Source organism: Cynoglossus semilaevis, chromosome 6, assembly GCF_000523025.1.
Source record: "Cynoglossus semilaevis isolate Cse_v1.0 chromosome 6, Cse_v1.0, whole genome shotgun sequence".
In the NCBI taxonomy this organism is placed as follows: domain Eukaryota; kingdom Metazoa; phylum Chordata; class Actinopteri; order Pleuronectiformes; family Cynoglossidae; genus Cynoglossus; species Cynoglossus semilaevis.
This window is the reverse complement of record NC_024312.1, coordinates 8,542,310-8,554,231: the sequence shown is the minus strand read 5'-3', so window position 1 is coordinate 8,554,231 and position 11,922 is coordinate 8,542,310. Positions and strand designations below refer to the sequence as shown.

The window sequence follows — 11,922 nt, the reverse complement described above, 5'->3', positions numbered from 1 at the left end:
CCGTGAAATGCCGAGCCAAGGCAAGCTGGAGGGAAGTAAAAGACACTCCTCCTCCTGCTCCTCCTCTCCTCCTTCTCCTACCCAAATGGACCCGTCAGCTTTCAAAGAGGCAGCCATTAGCGATTGTTCATCAAGCGCTCGCACAAGCCCCCGTCATTTCCCTCAGTGTCGAGGAGCAAACGGCGGGCTACAGTGCCTTTACAGTAGGATGGAGGTTGAGGACTCTACAGAGATGATTCCTGGAACCCAGTAGTGTTTGAGCGCTGAGTCAATCCGCACGTCCCAGGCACACTCAATTCCCAGCCCAACTGTCACTGCTGGCACTCAATTCAGCGCCTTCAAGCACATAATCTGTGCTCGTATGGCTGTTAAACACCACATACTCCAGTCCTTCACTCATCCCCTGCCACGGCATTGTTGTGTCTGCGGTCTCTCCTTCCATTATTGAGCCATAAACGGATTTGGATGGCGAGCCGTTACACAGCATATGGTATCTTGATCAGCGACAAGGCAACTTGATGACAGCAGAATTCGTCCACATTTAGGAACCGATCATTATCCACCCTCGCTGCATATGACTAAGTGGCTGTGCGTAGCCTGCTATGGGAAGTGTCACTGCCGCACTTGCTTTGCTCACTTGTCCATGTCTGCAGTGGTGTCAGGGAGAACAGCTGAGGGAGCAGACTCTCAGGGTTCAGCGGGGAAACTCGTGGCATTAATCTAAATGAACAATGTGGGGGCTTAAGGTGGCACGGAGACACGCTGGAGTTCCCAGCTTCCATGCCATGCCTCCCAGTGACAGGGCGGCGATGTCACACGAGTCCACTCCAGGTGAGCGAAGAACGGCCGTCTGCTTGATGCTCAGCTGGCTGCTTTAATTGGTTAAAACAAAGTAATTTGAGAGCAGTGTGGGGGGGCACGAGAGGGTAAACGATGGGACAGAAGGTCACTGCTTCTCTTTCACTCCGCTGTGTGCCATCCACCAACATGCCCAGCATGTGCTGCAGTTAATATTGAGATCTATTACACACTAGCCTTTCACCATCTGCTTCACACACTGAGACCCTGTGCTGCACGCCTTGTTATTTGAATACGCCAAAAACAACGAGGGTTTGAGTGTGTGAGTATGTACTGGTGCAGTGGATTGGATTTGTCAAGACTGTAAAAGATCAGTAGGTTGTTACTACAGTAGGTTGTAAACAGTGTTTTTAACAGTCCATTAAGTTCCCATTTTAATATGAAAGTTTTAGAATTCTAAAATATGGATCAAATAAAAGCCCTGTTTGAACTCCAACAGCAATAAAGCATGATGGGATATTGAGAATATTTTTCTCAACTTTTTTAAGGGGGTTTAATTATGGCACTGGTGGTTTAATTTAGTTTTTTTGTTTAACAACATCAAATTGTAATTATATATTAATTACTGCACCATAATAAAAGTTCAAAATGGTACCTCTTTTGTAGAGATCGCCTACACCACTGTAGGAATACTTGGCTTTTTATTATTATAATTATTTATGTTTGACTTACAGATATAAAAATCCAACCTAACACTGGTTTTACCTTTAAAATCCTGCAGACCATATATGCACCTTAACTTCCTATCCATTAGATTTTATGGATGTGTTCAAATAAAAATAATAATAATTCTGAATTATTCTTAAATCACATAATTCCAATATTTAATATAGTTGTGGGTTTTTTTTAATTAGAATTGAATAGCTGAATTAGATTTTTGGAATATTTAAAAATCTAAATGTATATAAAAAATTACTAATTTTCAAAGGTTGACCAATTTAACAAACTAACTCCGGCCCCATTATTATTATTTTTGTTATTATTATTAGTGCGATCAGCTACAAATTCCAAACTTGTTTATCCCAATATATAGGTCATAGGTTGTAAAAGGATGTAACAGTATTTGTCAAAACAATATAAAAAATAATGGAAAATTATGTTGTTATGTACTTTAAAGTCTGACAACAAAATCTGTAAAAAAAACAACAACAAGATCCACATGGCCCTCGTTTTCTGTGGTCATAATAAACTGAAGACCGTCAAGTATAAACAAGCTATTTTTGTCCTATAAAAATTCCCCATGTGACGACTGAGACTGACTGTTGGTGGTTGTCCTGGCACAACATTCGAACTGTGGCTTCTCACATTCATTGTCCTGCAGACACTGTCAGTATCAGTGACATCACAACTGCCCAGCAGTTTCTGGTAATGAAACACGTTTCTTGTTTTTTTTTTTAAGTTACAGTTTAAAAATACTGTTGGTAACATCACTGCTGCAGTGCAAATATGTACATTGCTATAGGACCCTCATAACAGCCAAAATAAATGTCAAAATAATCATACTTCAAAAGAGCACATTAAAAAAAAACTCAACTTCTATTAAGAGGAAGAAATTAATCAAAGCACTTCTTCAAAACAGTTTCTTCCACATTTTCGCAGTATGTATTTATAACAGCCCGCAAATGAGTGGAACAACTGCTAACAAACCGATTTCACTATTATGTGCAACCGTGTGTGCAGACCGCATTTCATTAACACTCGTGCATCTGTGTTTAAGTGTGTTCTCGGCAGTGCATCTGTCTCTCTGTGCAGCCGTTCAACCGTTAGTGCTTTGAGCACATTGAGATACATGATGCACGTGTGTTAAACAAATGACCCCCATGCCTGTGTGGATTTCTCCCAGGTGTCGCTGATGCATGGATCATGTGGTGCAGAGCGCTCGGGGCCACATCACCACAACCGTCCTGGGATCACCTCTGAATGTGGCCCTGAGTTGCACTGAATGAAGGAACGGTTCACCTCCTCGGCACAGCGTCGGAGGTGCACGGAGGAAGTGTTCTAGACCAACCCCCTGCAGGTGGAATCAGGTGTTATCTGTCTGAATGGGGACACCACCATCAATCTCTCCTCCACTTTCTTTTCTGCCCACAATCAAACCAGCTTTGGCTAAAACAGCTGCACTGGTGCCAACGACATCACACATAAGTAAAAACGTAAAGAACAAGCTGCTGTTGTTGTTGTACACAATACAACATATGAAATAGTTGTTGTACACAGACACAGAGGTGCAGTGTCTGTGCCAGCAGCTGCACTTTATGTGTCCTTAATGTAAGGGAACTAGCCCTCTTAACATAGTCATACAACTAGACAAAATACAGCATAAATATATATATATATACATATATATATGCTTGTGTGTAAACTGTATATACACACACATATACGTAGAATACAAGAGTAGAATTAATACAGTTACTATTAGGTGTAATACACAGCACTTGAACTCTTAGCATAAGGTAACTTAAGGTTCAATTTGTCAACAGATACTGTCTCAGTTTGATGTTTTCGTTTTTATAAAAATAACTACTTTGACCACAGATAAAATTCAGCCACTGATGAACCAAAACAACGTTACATCCTTCCATTTCTCAGACAAAACAAAACAAAACATTTCTGTAACTTCTTCACCTCAAATACCTAGCCGAAGGCCAGTCATTTTCTTCATAGCTCTTGCCTCGCTTCTATATTTAATCCGTAATAGTAAAAATGGAGGACGTTTCATTCGGGCATCATTTTTCTGACATCTATCCCGAGTCTGCCTCACTTTTCTGACTCATTCAAAATTCAGCAGTTTTTAACTGGATCGAACTGACAAAATAACATCACTCAGCGTGCCGTTCTGTCCACTTGTTGTCTGAATGATGAACAAGTGATCTGAAGAGATACTTCCTTCTACATGTACACTGTAGGCTGACCCCCAAGCTGCTCGGCTGAACCCTGTGAGCCGCAGGGCGCAGCCTCAGGTTCTCCTTCTGGCTGCTGCAAAAATGTTTGTATTTCAGACTAAAGCTGACTATTGACATCCGGGACTTTAATCTTATTCGTTTTGACATCCAAATTTGGGTCTTGGTCTTTTGACTAAATAATGAAACTACTGTTGGTATCAGCAGATTTGCAGTATTGTTATCAGACATGAAAAAGTTGTATGGAGCCACCACTGGTCTGTACTTCAAGTGGCGGGATCTTAGTAAGTGAGTGAGTGGAAGACGGAAGGGGCAGTTGAAAAAAAACAACCCTCTGTTGACACCTGCTCTGTATGATAATGTGATCTGTGTATGATGGCTGGGAGTTTGAAAGGCACTTTGTCCAATTAGAAGTGTGCAGCAAATTTCCACCTGCCCCTGACAGAGATGAAGTGGCTCTTTCAGAAGACACTATGGCACGGAGCCAGCCAAGAGAGCCCAAACACCGCAAGTGGAGCAAGCAGAAATTAATGAGCATCACAAGCCACACTTGTTTAACAGAAGATGACATCGAATGAATATTCCCCCAGTTAAACAGTTTCGTACCAGTGTGCGTTTCAATTATGCAAAAATAAGTTAGCGCGCTAACAAAGGAAGAGAAATAAAAAACATCAGCAAAAAAAAACTTAATGGATGTAGTGAGGGAATAACTTTTGCGCAACATAAAAGCAACAGAAATTAGTGAGCACAAAACAGCTATAAGATCATAGAGAAGTACGCAAGAAAATTCTGCTCAATAGGCAAATACAACATTTCTCTACCTCCTACCTTGATGTTAACAATTCCCTCTCAGGAACTAAGGTCATATCTCGAAGCGAGCACATGTGGTTTTAAATTCTGAAGACCGACTGTCCTTCAGTCACTGTGGCAGCGCTGCACAGGAACAACGTCAAACTCACTGAGCCTCGTTGCTCCAAACTCTAAATACATTTCCAAGTTCTGAATCCACAGACATGGAATAATTATAATAAGTGTCCGTTATTGACATATTTATATGTCAATAACGGGCGCTTAATAAGTATTAAATATGCCTTGTTTCTGTGCTATGCTTGGTTTCATTGGTTTTATTTGATATAAATTGACTTTTTATTGTTAAAAAAGGTGCAGCACAGTTGCCAAACCATGACCAATACTGCAGCTGTAACCCCATGTTCAACAAGTTGACTCTGTAACATAACTAAATTTCCAAAAGAAAAACATTGATATGAAGGCAACATCCCACTCAAAAAAATATTTTTTTTAATTATTTCCTCTACTAAATCACTGTGTCAAATATACTAGAAAAATATCAACAGCAACAAAACAGACAGATAACACGTACGCTCAGCACATAGAACCTAGAATTGCTCTACACAGTCTACACAGTATGACTCAGAACAAATATTTGCCCAGACAACGTGTTCACTTAGGTCTCAGTGAGATCGAGCGAGTGATTCAACCTAACTAATAATTAAGGTTATTGTTTAACTACTGCAGCTCCGTCAGGCCTAAAAAGAAAGAGAGAGAAGGGCTGCAATTTTATTAATTAGTTGCCTCTACTCTCTCTCTCTCTGAAAAATAAAAAACCTGTCCAACCTCACAAGATTTTAATCAAAGGCTGAAAATAGCAGCTGATTGTAATCGGCACTCAGAAGTCACCAGGGGTGTTTGAAGAGCCCGTCAAGCCTGAGAGTGGAGCTAATTCGATTAAGTGGTGGCAGAACCTGCAGGGAGAACGGATCTGTATCTCTGCCTTTTTTATTTATGAGATTAAGTTGCACTTGTTATTCCAACATAAATAACAGAGCCCGGTGAAATCATACTGATTTTCAAGTTGCTTTATATCCTCGACGTCTCCAAAAAGTTTGGGTTTTCCAGGTGACGGTGATGGTGGCGACCCGCTGTTAAGACAGTGGTAGAATGGATGAGATAAATGCCCTTGCCACCCTCTGCTTATCTCACCTTCTCTCGCAGAGAGCAAAGGAATGTGGACCCTCAAACATATAGAGTGTTTTGTGTTCATCCTTCTCGCTGCTTGTTATTGAAATGTTCAAAATCCCAACTGGAAAAGTGCTGCTTAAATAAGTGGGAGAAACTTTAAAAACAAAAACCTTCTAAAAAAGCATTAAAAAAATTTCTGCAGTATAGGCTGCTGCGGTTTTATCAAAATCATGATCAAAGTCCATCAAACCTGACACTGATTTAATACAGATGTATGATTGGACCACAGAGGAAACATGTAGGTCATTCTGCATGGCTCCTGGTCTTTATCTGAGCAATACAGGACACAATAATCACGTAATAAATTTCCGTTTCATAAACAGTCTTTCCTTAACGACCTGCCACCGGGGCGATTCAGCCTGCCAGAAAAGCAAGATAAATTACTATTTAAAAGGTTCCTCAGGTTTGCCGTTGAATAACATACTAAAGACTTTACAACATGACCTCTTCCTGCTATAAACTGGGAAACCCCCCCAACCCCCTCTCTCCTCATCTGAGCACTTAACACATGCCAGGCTCCACAGCCTGCATTCACCGACGATAGCTGGGCACGGATGTACGGAACCACTGATGTATTTGTGAGTTTGTTCAAGGGCAAAAGGGCTGACGGTTCGAAAGACACTGCTGGTCAAACTTCCTGAATGAGCAGAAAGGATTTTTAGAGTCAAGGATTTACCTGCCTGCCTGGAGCTTTACAGCCTCCACAGTGATGAAGATGTAAGAGGCTTTGCCCTACAAAAACGCCATAGGAATTCCTTAGAGGAATCACTTAGACCTGTTTCACCATTTCCTTCCCTTCTGGCCACTTCAATGAGTTTCCAGTTTCATATCAGAAGGCCACAGAGCCACACAGCACCAGAACTTAGGTCACAGTGTACCACATTAATTTTAGACTCCTTTAACGCCCTCCAATAATGCATCTGGAGTATTACTGGCCATTACTATTCAGGCTTTTCAATCGAAGATGCAAACTTCTGGTAAATAGGCCATAGATCTGAGCTTCCGTTCACCACCAGAGAGTTCACATCAAATCTGGTGTCTGTCATTGGATCAAAATTCCTTGGCAGCTCCAGTCCGAGCCACTGGTGATTCAAACTTCAAAATAAACAACCCCAGCGGACGACAACTTTTAGCTTTGGTCTATGTTTAGCTTAACTTTGGACTTCTAAACTTGACACCTAAACTTTTCTGAAATATTAAAACTTAAACTAAGCTTTTTCTAAACAGTAAAAAAATACATGTAGCAATGCTATAAAAATTCATTTTTTGTACCTGCATGGTTTTATTTTTAAGATTTTACATGTATTCTGTGCTAAACCATTTAACATCTTATGTTATTTGCATTTACAGACCTAGAAGGTCTCATAACAAGAAGTCCTTCATTCATCCCACGGCGGGGAAGGTTACATATAATAATAAGTAATACATGTGTTTTTATATCAACTTAATGTGGACAGAAGAAATGTAAGTTGAATCCAACCATTATTGTCTTTGCAAGGACTCTGGCAAAGGTTATCTTGATGACATTTTTTTTTTTACATCCATTTATACTCTGAGTGGACTTCAGAACACAGCCCTACTCAAGAATAGTAAATTGGATTTGCATGTTGCTGCCACCCATGGTTCGGTGGGCAAGTGAGCCAAACTTTGACAATTTTGCTCTTTCTAATGACTAGCATACTAGCGTCCCCACAGCTCCAGAAAAGAACAAAGGTGTCTGTAATTTTAATGATGGATGGATGTTGAATATCTGATGGATGGATGGATGGATAGATAGATAGATAGATAGATAGATAGGCTTTTGTCTCTTTTAAAAACATTATGTTCATATCTAACTGAGGACCACATATAGTTTGGTTGACTTTGAAAATAAAATGATCAGGAAAAACAAAGTATTCACTTGTGCGTTGCAGTTTTGAATTACATCTAACTTTTCCCTTTACTTTTACATGTATCAAACTTAACAGCCTAACAGGTGACAATAAAGAAAAACAGGATATTGTGAAAAAAAAAGAACCCATTTAGGAGTGAAGTTGTAAAAAGGCTGAAACACAATATTGTTTAAGGCAACCAGCCAGAGAAAGAGGAGAGAACCCTAATGGAGTTCCTCCCTCAGATCTGAACAAGCTGAAGGCTCAGCTTTAAGTCTAACGCGGGATCTTTATGCTCTCCAGCGGGCGAGAACTCTAATTTAGTGAATTTGAGAAGACCAGAGCCTCAATGATGTTGCTGTCCACTTAAGTGGCATAAAAGCCCCATGTGCGCAATTCCTGGCTTTGAGACTTTTTTTCTAAATCCGTTCTCCGTAGGCTTCTGTATCACAGCACTTTATAGGTTTTATGTCATCAACAACAACTACAAAAATGATGCTGCTACAACCCAGAGATCCTTTTCCACTGCTCAGAAATAAGAGGAAAAGTTCCCGAACGACTAATGAAAAAGAATTTGACAAGTATTATCTTCCGTCTGCCGCATTTTTATCTTGGTTAATCTTAACAAAAACAAAACACGCCGCAACACATAATTAAGACAGCCCTTTGCCTGTCAACTGTAATAATCAGAAACCAACAAACCAACAATTAGATACTTTTAGACAAATGAGGAATTAAATGTCACTGCCCACAACAACCGCCAGGATTTGCGTTGCCTAACAAGTCAACCACGGCGTCATTCTCCTGCAATCTGCCCTGACAACCCCTGTGTCAACACTCGCATGAGTCATGTGGAACAGATGAGGCAGGACGCCACAGCTCTTATCTGATTTGCGGCTCCAGAGATCCCCAGCGTAACGGCGAGGTGCGGAGCCTCTGCGCAGACCATTACCTTACATAACCAAGCCATTAATATTAAATGTTTTCTTAGTTGCAAACTTGAGGATCTTGCAGTATGAAAACTCCACCCTTTCTCCTCTCCCATAAAGACACCCCTAGTCCTCCAAGGCCTTTTTTCTACGACCTGATCATGTCTTCGGTACACTTCTGCTGAAGTAGGCAGTATCTGCTTAAAAGTGTATTTGCACTGAGGGGTTAAAACACTAAATGCTCAGTTTGCACCACAAGAAATATTCTCATAAAGTCTAGTAGCAACCGCATACTACAGTAATCCTCAACAGTCTCTTTCAAAGTCTGAAACACTACAGTGACCCATAAACCTTTTTTATTGCTGCGTGTTAAACAATCGCACACTGTACCGCGTTGTGCAATCACAATAAACCAACTGTTAATGAATGATCGGTGTTTACATAACAGTGTTTTTTTAAAGATTTTTCTCTTTGTATTTTGATTTAGAAATTAAATATTTATTAAATGTTATTGTGATCATGCGCTACTTGTACGTGACACGTGAAACATGATTCCAAAATTTTAGCAAGTGTTGAAGCAGGAACAAAAGTTGGTCTGGAGCTGTAGATTCTGCACATCTACAATCTCTCTGTTACTGGATAATGTCTGTTTCTATATGAAAATATACAAAATAACTGACTGTGACACATACTTGGATTTTGACCAGGATAAAAAAGATTCTTGAGATAGATACAGATTAAAAAAATAAATCTTAAATTGAAATGTTTGAATGCTGGTCATGCAACTACACTTCATACAAGAATGTGCCAAAAGTTAACTTTTTCTGCCTAATTCTGTGACTGATGGAGTTTTAATGATAAAAAAGTGAGCTGCAGTTCGTACAGTAAATTATTTAGAGGCTACACACAAAAAATAAGAGACGGAAAAAACAGCTGAAAGAGTCAGAGACAGGAAAAAAATATCTAAGTCAGAGGGCCGGTTATTTGAAGTTATTTTATGTTTATCGCAAAATTAAAGAAACACTTATTATGAGTAAAGGTGCAAGTAGATGTGTATATACTGTACAGTGTGTAACTCATTTTAGTAAAGTATAGTATTTAATATACACATGTAGTTACAAAATTATTTAGAGTGTGCCTGGAGAGGTGTAAATAATATCTGATGTGGTTTTTCTTATTTGTTTAATAAAAAATCTAAGAAAATAAAGTCTAAAATTCTACAATTTCCTTTTTTTTTGCAGGATCAGTTCTGAAACCATATACATACTAGTACTGCTACACTTCAAAGATTCAAATGCAGCTTTTTCTCCAAATACATGCAAACTTTCTTTTGTTACAGAGACTTTATTAAACCTTGCTTATTTGATGCATTACAGGCAATTAATGAATTGAATGAACTTTTTGAGTGCCTCTCCTGGGTACTATGGTGTACAGCAGGGGTCTGTGGCCCCTCAGCTCCGTACTGTATGGCTCCTTAGCATTTCCACATTAGACTCCCTGAAACTGACTGTGCTAATATGAAATAACATTTGTGACTGGTGCATCATACTGTTATAGCACTATCGACTTTAAAGAGCAAGTGTGTAATTTTTACTTTAGGGTCACTGCAGGTGATCACGTGAGAGTGGTCTACTGAATATTGAATGCCATTGAATGCTGTAATGCCCCAATTTGTGTCAAAACAGAATTACTGTTGCTAGTTTAATGCATCGGTACAACTTCAACAATGTTCTGATACAACTTTTACTACTGTATGGCCTTTCTCTCGAACAACAACCATGGATTAGAGGACATTTATAATCTCACATTAAATAATACAAACTTTTTCAACACACAAGGAAACATCAGCAAACGTCATGTTTTAGCATTTAGCGTAGTCCGTACTGCACCTTCAGACAAGGGATCAAGTTGAAAATTGTCCATATCTTTAGTTTTAATTATGTTTTCTGTGCAACCAAGAATTTAATGTGGCATTTTTAGCAATTCTACCTTTTTAAAGACCTTATTGTGACATCAACTCAGTAAATAATGCTCCTTAAAGCATGCAGGACACCTGAAATTACAATGTAAATCAATTAATATTTTTGCTTTTCATCACATCGCCTCTGCTCAGCGGCCGAGTTGCTCTGATTCTGCATTACATCAGCCGCCAGTCGGCTGGATCTCAGGTGGTGCAGAAAGTAAAACCCTAAAGTCCAGTGCTGTAGAATATAAATGCTTTAAAATGTACAATCACGCCTCCTGTTCCCTTCAATAAATGCCACAAATATTTACATTGTGCAAATTCCAAATTCACACAGGTGCTTTTCAAATTTTTTCAGCTTTTTAAGAGTGACCATCTGAAGCCGCAGAGCCAATAAAACAGCTCACATTTGTGGTTTTCCCCTTTCACAATGTGATTGTATAAGTCTGTGTAAGCTGTAACTGGTGATGGGAATTTTTCAATTTGATTTGGAACATCAGCAGCTAACTGGAATCACACGGACAAAGAAATGACAGGTATTTCATGTGTTTGAAAATTTCCTTTATACTATAGATGGCTAAAAAATTGTTTTCCTTTTTTTAAGTGTTTCCGCAGCTGTCTTTCGGTGATTCCCACTGACAAATCATTCATACTCTCTACAGAAAGGTCATAATAAAGTTTTTGTGCACGGAAACTCTGAAGCAGCAGATGTTGTCCCACTGAACATGTTTCTTTTTTTTCCTGCCCATTCAGCATTACATAACAGACCAGAGGCGTTCTTTTTTTCCTGCCTTTCTCTTTCCCAGACGCACTTTAATCATGTGCATAAAAGGGTGGGGTGTATATGGGTCAGCAGGTTAGGAGTGTCTCAAAGTCAGACTTGTGAAAAAATAAATCAATCCACCGAGCCTCTATCCCTGACTACCTGTCTTTGCCCCGCGATTACATAAGAGTTGACGCCGAGCCAGATCTCAGAGTCACACAGTTCAGTCAGAGCTGCAGAGGGAAGACATTAGCTTTGTCATCTTTTTAAAAACATACACGCACAAATATATTTGACCTGTGTTCAACTGGACCACTGTGGTGATAGTGGTGGTGGTGCACACGGATACACGAGGTGAAAAACGTCGGCGCTGGTGATTTGTGCTCTGTGTTGCTCGCCTGTTTATGGCTAAACCTGTTACATAACCAGCTTACATTCCACATTCATCATATCACCCTCTAAATATATCCCGTCGGCGCAAACTTTGGGCGCAAAAACACAGCCGTGCACGACGTTAACTGTTGCATTAATCACCGTGAATGTCGTGCATTTGTATGCACGTGTGTTTGTGAGTGAGTTTGATGGCTGTCAGGGT

At 39.7% G+C, this 11,922-nt stretch overlaps 1 protein-coding gene across 1 annotated transcript in view; it reads right to left on the bottom strand.

Moving 5' to 3' along the window:
* The window catches only part of roraa (RAR-related orphan receptor A, paralog a), a 199,141-nt gene that overhangs the window by 185,658 nt on the left and 1,561 nt on the right, over window positions 1–11,922 (bottom strand). The gene's annotated exons all lie outside the window — the stretch shown is intronic.